The 11802-nt window shown below is 42.6% G+C and overlaps 1 long non-coding RNA gene across 1 annotated transcript; it reads left to right on the plus strand.

The window, feature by feature from the left end:
- The first annotated feature begins 488 nt into the window (after window positions 1–488).
- Window positions 489–2528, plus strand: LOC109197804 (uncharacterized). The gene is made up of 3 exons (XR_002058864.2): window positions 489–623; window positions 777–830; window positions 1734–2528. It is a non-coding gene; the product is annotated as an uncharacterized LOC109197804 (long non-coding RNA).
- The last annotated feature ends 9274 nt before the right edge of the window (window positions 2529–11802 follow it).

The following is an 11802-nucleotide window of genomic DNA, read 5'->3' on the forward strand; positions in this document are numbered from 1 at the left end:
AAAATCTTGTGAATAAAATGTATACAAATGTGTGTGATTAATCACAATGTGTTAGTGTGTAATCACCCTGAGACATGCATGCCTGTCTGCTAGATCTTAGATCAGATCTAAAGCCATTTGTGATTTGGAGATGCAGGCTGCAGATTGTGTCCAGATTATCCCAGCTCTGGTCACTAAACATCCAGTCTTCACTTATCAAATGTGTAAAATTCAAGACTGGTCCCAACAAGGCAAAAACTGCATAGCCACACAAGTCCCAGCGTTTCCCACAGCAGCAGCAGCAGCAGCAGCAGTGAAAAGAAAGTGGATAAAGGATGAATGAGTCTGTGCTTATCGGGTCTCCGGTCTCCCCCAAGCTGGCGTTGTTGTTGGTAGCCATGACAACGGAGATAGTCCCAGCTTTGTAAATAAAGGCCCCAACACCCACAAAAAAGAAAAACAGAAAAGGCAAAAAAAGGTCGGGATTCCCGGCGCAGACCGGGAATCCCCTAGCAGACCGAAGCTCTAGACAGGACTCGGCATGAGTGAGACTCGAACCATCGCCCGTCTGTACTTCAAGGTGCCAGGGGCCGGCGACAAGTGCTCTGCGCCACCTGCCAGGCCGTGGAATTAGTGCAAATGTGGTATATTTGACTTCTCTGAACACGAATTATTTTTGAAAAGGAAAAATAATAATTTTAATGTGAGGCAAAACATGTATGGTGCTCGGTAAAGATGACACGCCGACTCACTTCTTCTTTTTTTGTTTTTTTAAATTTTTTTTTTGTTTGAGAAAGTTTGTTTTCATCTTAAACCATTGTCAGTGACGTCATTCTACGCGACTACCACAGGTAAGGAAATGCCTGAATCTGTAGATCTTTTTCTTTTCTTTTTGTTGTGTAAAACACAAAAATCCCGAAACAGTCAGCTCACAAAGTTGCAGGTTGGTGGCAATTTGGCAGAACAGCCAATGACTTAAATCATTTAGGTGCATATATCTTGCCACAAGACATGTGCGCTAAGCTAGCTAGTTTCTGTTAGCGAATCAAGTTCAAGCTCCTCACATATCATCATCCAGGGTACAGTCATATGCTGATGAGGAGATCCCATGCAGGTAACATCAAGGCAGTGTAACAAGTTAAATATGCACTAATTTTAAGCTATTTCCTAATATCTAACCATTATGATAAATGTTTGCCTGCAACTGACACAGCCAACACAGATGTCATTGAAAAAAACAAAAGCCTGTGATAACATGTTTTTGTTTTTCTAGAATAGAAGAAGCACATTTTAAAAAGCCAGTAGGAATAAATCTTTGTTGTTCCTGCATGATTAGAATGAAGTAACAACAAGTCTGGCTGGAATAAGAAGTGGTAATCTGTGTACTGTGCTAGTGATCTGCATAATTCACCTTAGATGGTCATCTGTTTGGATGGCTGAAGTGGGCTAACGACACAGCTAATTTCATCAGGCTGCTAATGAAACATCTAAAATGATAGATGGTTAACTACACAACGGAAGCAAGAGCATTACAATCACTTGATTTAATGAAAGATTTTCCCCCAAACTTTTGATCCAAATGAGCAAAGTACTGCAACCATCTGAACCTTCTAGGTGTTACATGTTACAGTGTTGCACTCTGGCCAGCTTTAAAAATGGAAAAGTCTTTGTGTGGTTTACTGGGTTCTGTAAATGAGGCTCCTTTCATTTGTGAGCGTGTTGTTCTTCTCTTCCCTTTTGTCCACCCTTACAAGGTGAAGGTGCTGCCCACCCATGATGCCAGCAAGGTGCGTGCAAGTGGATCCGGCCTTAAAACCACTGGAGTGCCCAGCTCTCTGCCAGTGAAGTTCAACATTGATGGCAAAGATGCAGGTGAGGGACTGCTGGCAGTGCAGATCACTGTGAGCGCATGTGATCTGCTATTCCTCTTTGAATAGTACGCTGGTTGCCCCCGGAGTTCGAGTCTCCGGGAGGAAATCCTGGTGGTTTGAGGCCCCAGGCTTGTGTTGGGTACGGTCCATCACAAGGACATTGGCTCGAGCGCGCTGTTGGGGAGAAGCCGGCCCAGACCTGTGTTCGATCCAAGTACGCCACAGGGACAGCGGTTCGGGTACGCTGTCGGAGTCCATTTCTGCATACTATAGTGCACGGAGTGGTGGTGTTCGTTCCTTGGTCCGTAGAAGGCAAGGGCCTCACGGGGGACGCCTCGTGTAGTAAAATGGGATCTAGATCCAGTAGAGCGGCAGACGTTTCACCAGGCGGCCAGGGACAAAACTCAATGTGTGACTGTATGGTAAGAACTGAGTAAATGTGTGGTGTGTAAGATTGCAGAGAATGGTTGTGTGGGAAAAGTTGATGTGTGTGTAAAAAAAAAAAAAAAAAAAACAGTGAAAAATTGGGTTCAAAATGTTGAAAATGGGGAACAAAAAACAAGAAAAGAAAAAAGAGGAGTGTAAAAGTCGTCTCGTCTCCAACTAGCGGAAGGTGGTGGTCCTGCAGACCACCAGCTCCCCTAGTGTGGACACACAAAAAATTTCTTTTTAGCAGAATTGTTGATGAAAATAAGTAAAAAAAATAGGAAGAGGGTTTGGTGATTTTCAATGTAGAACAACTACAATCTCTCTGGGTTTTTAAGAAAGGGGACTTCAGAACCAGAGAGGGGAGACGTGTTTCTTTAAGCAATGAGAACAATGATCAAAATGTCTCAGTGTGTCACTTGCAGGTGAGGAACAGACCCGGATCAATTTTCCACGTGCAGCAGTCGGAAGAAAATTATAGGTTAACATCATTAGAAACACTCAAGCCAAGTTTTGGCTGAATTGTTTTACAGCTTAACTTCCATGTGTTTGTCACCCTGAGAAAACAAGCTCCAAGAATCTCTCCCTGAAGACAAGAAATGCAGTTCCAGAACAACGAGATGGATATCAAGAGCTCACAGCAGTGTCCTGAGCAGTGAAGGTCCAGCAGCAGCAGCAGCTGTGCAAGACAGCGACAGCAAGGAGAAAAATGGCATCATCATGACTGGATGGATGGATGTGCATTTAGAACGAGCTGCAACTTCACTGTGTGTGAATGGACCTTTGAAAAGACTTGACTGAGTTGGACATTTGCCACTTTTGGAACAAAATGGCAAGATGAGACAGTGGAAAACACAGGACAAAGCTGAAAGACAACTGACTCTCACTGGACTGCTGCAAGGGGGAGAGATGAGATGAGACCACAGTGGAAGGAGCAGGGGAGAACATGGCTGTTTTAGTGTGGGAAATGAAATTTGGGTTTAGGAAACTGGGAAGAAAAACGACTGCCTTGCGTGGAGAATTGAAAAGTGTCTGGAGCACCGCAAAGAGGAGAGGTACACAAAAATTACACAAACAGAAAAATGCATTGATCCTACTAACACAAACACACATGCAATGAAGCTCATGAAGACCAAATAGTATTTTAAGCATGCATTGCTGTTACCATCATCTTGTCCGGTTCACTTAGTGGGTTAAGAAGTGATACATAGACTAGTGAACTAGTATTATTTTGGGGAAGGATGATTGAATTATTGCAAGGGTGAACAGAATGCTGCAGGGGGGTCAGATGAGTGGGGACTAATAGATTCTTGAGTTTCTTGTTTCTGATGTGTGGGGGAGGTCTTATCATGGCACACATCTGGGTACATGGGGGAAAACAAAACTCATTATCTAATAGAATGTTGTTGTGTGAGGTGTGTGACTGGTGGATGAAAGTTTTGGGGATTTTGCATTTTCCTTTGGTACCACTTTGAAACTGCCAATCAGTTTTGTTTTGATCTATCATTCTAAGAGCATGCTTAGACAACTTCTAAAAAGAGGCCTGATTTTTAACAGTGCACTGAGATTTTTGTTTGGCAATTTTCTCTTTTGAAGCAGGCCTGCAAGATCGGGATCGAAAGCGCTACACAACATGTTGAACAATCGCAAGTGAGTTTCTCCAAAAAATTAAAATGGGCTCGGGAGAAAGCCACTTATTTGGGACAACCAGAAAACAAGTCCCTGCCAAAAAGGATTCAGCGAGGTAATCCAGTCTAAATTCTTTTTTTCTTTTTTGAAATGACGTCATTGCTGGCAGTAGAAACTTATTGCGTCACGAGGTTCTACTGTCAGCAAATAAAAATGGGGACTGACTGGACTGACAAAACCTTGACCTGACAAAAGGGTGGATGTATGTATGTATGTTTCTTTTTACAGGAGCAGAAAGATGACAGCAACAGGTTGCATGGGCTTTTAGGCCGTGCTGATTTAACCTTTTAATTGCCACTTTCTATGTCTTTGAATTTACCAGCGGTGTGTTATTCATGACCTTGTATTGTTTGCAGTGCAGAGGTCACTGTGAGAAAGTGTGCATAACATCTATTTTTCCACAGCAAAGGGTTAATCGTGGGATCTAATCACATGATTTACAGCAGGACACACCACTGGCTAATGTTTTTTTTTTTTCATTATGACAGGGCCTGGAGTGAAACTACTCCAGGGGAGAAGCCCTGTGAATTTTTAAGAGACAATGCACAACTTCATTGTGCATGTCTAATTGTGCTAAGCTGACATAGGGCAAAAGAGGGTTTTCCGTGGAAGCTTTCATTTTTAAATTTCAGGGACCGTGACATGAGAGATATGGAAGGATTGACTGAGGTGCAGATACAGACCATGACCAGGAGAGAATGCTTCACCAGGACCAGTGAGAAGCAGGGACCATCTGCAGGACAGCAGACAAACAACAGTGGGCTGCACCACTGGGCTTCCAAAGGATTGTCACGAGGAGATTTTGAACAGCAAAATCTTAAAATAAAATGAAAAGTTTCTACGTTGACGTTGAGGAAGACAACTAAGGTGTACGACGTGCTCTGCCTTAAATCTACACCCGCGTTGGAACAGAAATCGAGGGATGAAGAGAGCATGCCAAGCTCAAAAAGTGACAGCACAGAGGGAGACAAACGTTGGAATTATGACTCTGTAAATGGCACAGACACCAGGAGCCATGACTGTGACTGGGAATGACCACCTAAGGATGTTTCACTTTGCCATGCAAAGTACTCTGACACTATGGAGAAGACCTTTCCTCTGTATAATTGTTGTTGCCATTTGCATGTGAGAGCTTAGATTGTGGGGAGGATTAAAGATGAACAAAGGGTGGTGGGAGAACAGTGAAGTGAGGATACACAGTGTGAAACTCCTTTAAGTGTACAATAATGTTGATGTGATATACAGAATGTCAGGAAAGAAATTCTGGTATTAATGTGATTCTTGATTTAAGAATCAAAGGGTGGGATTGTAATGGAATTTCTTTCACTTATGTATTAATCACGTTATTGTAATGCCTTGGTGATTTTAACATGTCTGACACTCATACTGTAAGACAAATGGTGGGGGTCTATTTAGGAAGTTGGGGGAAGCAGACAACTCCACAGGAGGGAGAGTCTTTTGTCTCTTCGAGGACTCTGGGAGGTAGCAAGGGAGTGTGAACCTTAAGGTGTGAAACAGCTGTGTACTGCCTTTTGTTCCTGTGGAAGGTATTTAACTGAGAGCCATGCTAGGCTCAGTGAGACTCTGCTGACCCTGCCCATGGTCATGTAGGCTCTCCATCAAGCTTGGTTGCATGTTCTGTGTGTGCTTTGATTAAAGAATGTTAGCTACCGCTCATCTGCAGGCTTTATTTAAGTGGAAAACTTCCACAACAGAAGTCAAAGTGGATCAGCTTCCTCACTTTGTTCAATGATTTCACTCCTCTAAATCACACTGATCCCACTTTGCTAACTGTACCAGTTTCCATGGACTGCAGTAGCTGCTTCAAATAAACAGCCAGATTCCTCGACCGCTCTCTAGTTACAGCCGTCGTGGTCTGCTGTGTGGCAGGTAGAGTGTGGACTCAGATGCAGGACACAGAAGGCAGAAATAAACTCATAAAGTTCACTAAATGTTTACAAACGTCAAGAAGTCACAAGCAAAGAGAGACCACACCATGACACATGTTTAAACAAGGAATGTTTATTCATCAAAACTAGTTATTAATCAAATAGACCTGTTCAAAGCACCACAGTGGTAGAACGATATCACACAGCACCGTCACATGATATTAAACAGAAACTGGCAACAGGGCTCTGTAGAGTGAGCGATCATAATGAAGCAGTTTAAGTTGTGATTCAACCTGCTCTTCATATTTCAGGCCACCAGATGTCACCAAAGACAACTGTGTTGAAAAGTTTCAAGTAATGAAACCTTTTTCAGTAAAAGCTTCAGAAAGCTTTATTTGGCCATCAGTAAACAAAACAACATCAGAGCAGGACAGAAACAAAACAGACTGAAGCAGGACTCCAGGAGAACAGGACAAAACAGCAATGAGGGGTTAAATACATGTAGGCAGAGTGGAGACAGCTGAGGAAAAACACACAGCTGAACTAAATCCGATAACAAAAAATGCTGAGGTGTAATTAAACACTAGACACAGGAGACACGGGCTACCAGAATAAAACAGGAAATAACTGAATGTGGGAACAGAATCATGGACTTGACACAATTCAATTCAATTTTATTTATACAGCGCCAAATCACAACAACAATCGCCTCAAGGTGCTTTATATTGTAAGGTAGACCCTACAACAATACTGTGGCGGAGGTGTGGTCCGTGGTTCGGCTGCAGGGGAGGAGTGGTGCTGGGGAGGCAGGTGAGAAAACAGCTGGTGGCGTTTGGTCTGATGACAGTCTTCTTTCCCCCTTTTTAGTGAGACGGGAGAGGAGAGGAGGGGCTGTAAAAAGCTGAGACGGGTGCTGTCTAGACTGAACTGTCACAAAAAAAGTCAGAAATAAACGTAACATCTCGCTGTATCGAGCCGTGTGTGTGTGGAGTGCATTCTACAAATACATACAGAGAAAAACCCAACAATCATATGACCCCTTATGAGCAACCACTTTGGCAACAGTGGGAAGGAAAAACTCCCTTTTAACAGAAAGAAACCTCCAGCAGAACCAGGCTCAGGGAGGGGCAGCCATCTGCTGGGACCAGTTGAGAGAAGGAAGACAGAACAAAAGACATGCTGTGAGAGCCAGAGATTAATAAATAGCATGATGAAGTGCACCCAGAGGTTGCCCTTTGTTCAAAATTAAAGTCTACAAATCAATAACATCACACTGGCCTATGTTTATATACAGTCTATGATTACATGTCAGTGAGATCTTGGAGCTGCCAGTATGCAAAGCTGCAGCTTTAGAATTTAGGCTCTGATCCTTTTTTCCACCATTTTTTATTTTTCTTCTTCCTTTCATCATTTCCTCTTATTGTCCCTTTACATACTCTTTGCTTCGCTCCAGTCTACTGCCAGAATTTCGCACCAAGCTTCAAGGAAAGCGAAATGAACGCCATCGCCATCACCTCTCTCTTTCTAGTCCCTGTCAGTACTCTTGCTGCAACATTTTGGATTAACTGAAGTCTTTTCAAGGTGTTTTTTAGGACAAACTGGCTGAAACTCTTCAAATAAGCCAATAAGCCATAACTCAGAAAGATCAGTTGGAGAAAAAGACTCAATATCAATGATACTCAAAGTAGCTGCAGATAATGTTACATCTGTGAAATGATCATGAGTCATTTTTTTTCTCTAATGGTTAAAATTTTATTTGTGAAGAAGTTCATGACGTCATTACTAGTTAAAGTTAAAAGAATCGTTGGCTCAACAGTGCTCTGACTCTTTGTCAGCCTGGCTGCAGTGCTGAAGAGAAACTTAGGGTTGTTCTTACTTTCTTCAATCAGTGATGAATAGTAAGATGTTCTAGCTTTACGGGGGGCTTTTTAAAGTTTTGATCTAAATTTCCAGCTGGGATGGACAAGGCTAAACATCAGGCTTTCAAATAAATTAAACTCTGTATTGATCTTTGTTTAATTAATAAGCTGGTGTGGAAGATTGCTGCCACACCGCCTCCTCGGCCTGTGCTTCAAAGGCTCTGATAGTTAGTATGACTCAGGGGTGTTAATTCATTGAAACTTACATAATCATCCTGCTGTAACCAGATTTCAGTAAGGCAGAGTAAATCGATTTGTTGATCCATTATTAAGTCATGTAATAACTCTTTGGTGCTGTTGAGGATACTGTATTGTTCTTTCTTATTTTATTTTTTTACATTTAAGTCATTTTTTTTTTGCTGGTTTTTAGTTAGTTTTTTGTCTGTTTGGGAGCTGACACAGTCTCTATGGAGATGGGGTTTTAGGGGGATAACAGTAGGAGAGAAGCTGCAGAGGTGTGTGAGACTGCAACTCTGCTTACATGTCCCAACGCTGGATAATCATGTTTCAGGGGATTTCATAAATTTGCCAGATTTCTAGAAATAAGAGCTGCTTCATCCAAAGTGGGATTGTCTCCCAACCAGACCAGGTTTCCTCCAGAAAGTTTCCCAATTATCTATCAAGCCCACATCATTTCTTGGACACTAGTCAGACAGCCAGCAATTTAAGGAGAACATGCAGCTAAACATGTCACTCCTGGTCTGATTGGGGAGGGGACTACAGAGTCTGACATTGTGTTTGCAAAGTTACACACTGATTCAATATTGATTTTAGTGACCTCTGATTGATGTAACCGGGTGTCATTATTGCTGATGTGAATTATATTTTTACTGAATTCAGGTTTACCGTCAGCCAGCAGTTTTAAATTTCCCTCAGTGTCGCCTGCTCTGGCCCCTGGAAGACAATTGACTATGGTTGCTGCTGTCTTCACGTGTCTCAGAAAAGAATCACCAATTACCAGAGTTTGATCCCTGGCGGGTGTGTCGCTGAGTGGGGAAAACAGTTAGACACATGAACAGGTTGGTGGCGCATCAGGGCTTCTGTTTATGCTTCCTCCTGACCGTCACCCAGCCATCATGTTTTCCCGTCTGCTCAGGATTACCTGCTGGGAGACAGTTAGCAGGGCCTACGCCACCTTCCACTGCTCCGGCTACAGGGGCCTGACCAGCTACGGGTTTTCAAGGGTGGGATTTCCAGTGTCCAATTCAGCAATCCAGGCCTCCAGAGCTGCAGAAAGGCTACATTTATTACAAGTATCATTACTGCTCATTAAAAAAAGAAAGAAGCAGAACTGCTTCTCCAGAGTCAGAGGAGTCTTCCACAATAATTGGGTTTGACATATCAGGTTAAATAAAGACTGCTGAGGAGGAAGCATGGCTTGGGCCCATCTCAGAGCTCACCCTCGCAGCAGGATAACCATGAATGCAATTTTTGCACAGTCTGAGGAACAAATTCTCCTCTGTTGATGAAACACTGTATGAGGAAACCTCTGTTCTTTTCACTGGTAAAAACTTCAGGTGTAGGAAGAGGCCTCTCCAGAGGTACAACCTCCCTGAGCTGTGCTGCTGACCATGTCCATCGTTTTATGACCACAGTATACTCATCTTATAACGGATGTCAATCCAGCAGATTATCTTTGGTATGTGGTGGATCAGGAGATTTGCAACATGGATGCAAAGCCGACAAATCTGAAGCAACTGTGTGATGCTATCATGTCAATGTGAAACTAAATCTGCGAGGAATCTTTCCAGGTCTTTGTTGAATCTGTGCCACAAAGAATTAAGGCAGTTCTGAAGGTGAAAGAAGGTCCAAAACAGTACTGGCAAGGTGTAACTAATGAAGTGGCCAGTGACTGTATTTAGTGTCTAGATGTTTTTTTTCAGTATTTTATTCACTTAATAGCAGGACAGAATACCACATGACTGTGGCCTTGTGTTATACCCTCTCTGCTGCAGTGATGCTGCAGACAAACACAAACATGATCAGACATTTAAGAAGAGCCTCTTAAAGATGAAGGTCTGTGTCTCTTAAACACATAATCCAGTTAAATCTAATTTATGCTCGTTAATGCCCCTCAAACTGTAACTTAAAGTAATAGATTGGTTACTGATTAATTACAGAAGTACGTTTGTGAGCATAAAGATGTAAGCCTTGGACCATCGGGATGAAATGTGGTTGGGAAACTTAACAAGCATTGACAAAGCTTCATCAGTAGCTCGAGCAAGAGCTCAAAACCTTCGATCACCACGGGTGGTTAGCAGACTGTGGTTGCACCATGCAGCCTAACAACATGCAGTAAATTGCAGGTTAAAGCAGTCTGCTTACACATTGTTAAACGAGGGAAGGGAACTAATGTGGCTGTCACATTACCCTTTTGTCCCATTTCATCCCAGGATTTGATTAAATTGCTGCTCACTTTCTACAGTACTTAAAACTGATCAGTAGGACCTGAAACTGCAAACATTCAAACATTCAGGCCAAGTAAGAATCGGTTGTTGAACGTATTAATCTTCTACAATAAGCAAATGAATAAATAAACAGGAGAAAGCTACAGTACTAACAGAGTCATGCAAGTTTTTGACAGGGAGGTTAAACTCGTGCAAATTAGCTTCACCCAGGCTCATGAAAACACTGATAGCAGATCATTTGTGTCAGTGTGTCAGGATGGTTTATATTTGAGCTTCTTGTTCACACAGAACAATTTTTCTTCATTTTTTAACGATTACCAAAGTCTGTGAATCCCCAAATTGTTCAGTTGTTCTTTTTGCTCCCCATGAGGTCACTTTCACCATGTGACAAACACAACACCCCACTGTACACACTCGGGCCACCAGCAACTTTCTACATCCTCAATAAAAAGCTGACAGGTTGCAATGATGTTCTGAATAACTTATTAAGAAAACAACTAAATGCACAGAAAATATTATGAAAACTGGTTTATTTTATATCTCCTAGTTTGAAATGAAGCAATAAAAACATGTATAAAACATCACAAACTGCAATATTGTACAAATGCTTACGTCCTGCTGATGCAATGGAGACATCTTCCAGTGACAGGCTTCATCCGTGTGTGTGTGAGGAGGCTCCTAAACCCACCGACACAGAAGTGCATGTTCACAACTCCCTCTGTGCAGGCGGGGTCAGGACCCCCCTCACCCTGGGGGAGGAGGGGTGGTGCTGTGGCCAGTCAGGTATGAAGTGCTGAGAGTGGATCGTTGGTCCTCTGTGCAGCTCTGTCCACTCTCAGCTTCCCTGCAAAGCAATAACACACGAAAGACATCATTTTAACACAAAACAGCATTTCCATTGTTGGTAGCTGCAGCATGCTGTTAAAATGCAATTTTAAACTCAACATATACACACAATAACTATAAATAAACTTAAACCTACAGTACTGTAGGTGATGATGATCTGAAACATGTAAGTGTGATAAATATGCAAAACACTAGGAAACCAGGAAGGGGGCAAACACCTTTTCACATCACTGTAGACGTGATTACAGAATACCTTTTACATCCTGGATTACAATAGGATATCCATCAACGGCAGATACTGGTCTCCATGACACACAGATACTGGAGTGGTCTGAGAGAAAGGAATCTGTGTCTCTGGACCAAAATGACTGTACGTGTAGTGCTGTAGAAACAATACTGCCCACAAACCTTGATGTTTCTATATGTGGAAACCTTCAAGTATGCATATCCTCCTGTAAGGGTAAAGTAATGGGACATTTGCACTTTTTGCATGTAAGCCTGTCGGTCTTAACTGGAAGTTGCACTTGAGCTGTCTTGGCATCTTTCCCTTGTTTGACTCACCACTTTTGCCCTGAGCTGAACCGCTGCCTCCTTCTCTGTTGTGGTACTCAGCGGTGACCAAGATGCTGTAACGTGCATCTGGCTGCAGTGACTCCAGCATCACCTGCTTCTCTCCACCAGGGACCAGCACCTGCAGACAACAAACAACACTATCATCCCAACACAGTCAGAACTCATTTCAAGTTTTGGGACTTATGGAATTTCTGGAATTCTG

Source organism: Oreochromis niloticus, unplaced genomic scaffold (genome assembly GCF_001858045.2).
Source record: "Oreochromis niloticus isolate F11D_XX unplaced genomic scaffold, O_niloticus_UMD_NMBU tig00006638_pilon, whole genome shotgun sequence".
Taxonomy (NCBI): domain Eukaryota; kingdom Metazoa; phylum Chordata; class Actinopteri; order Cichliformes; family Cichlidae; genus Oreochromis; species Oreochromis niloticus.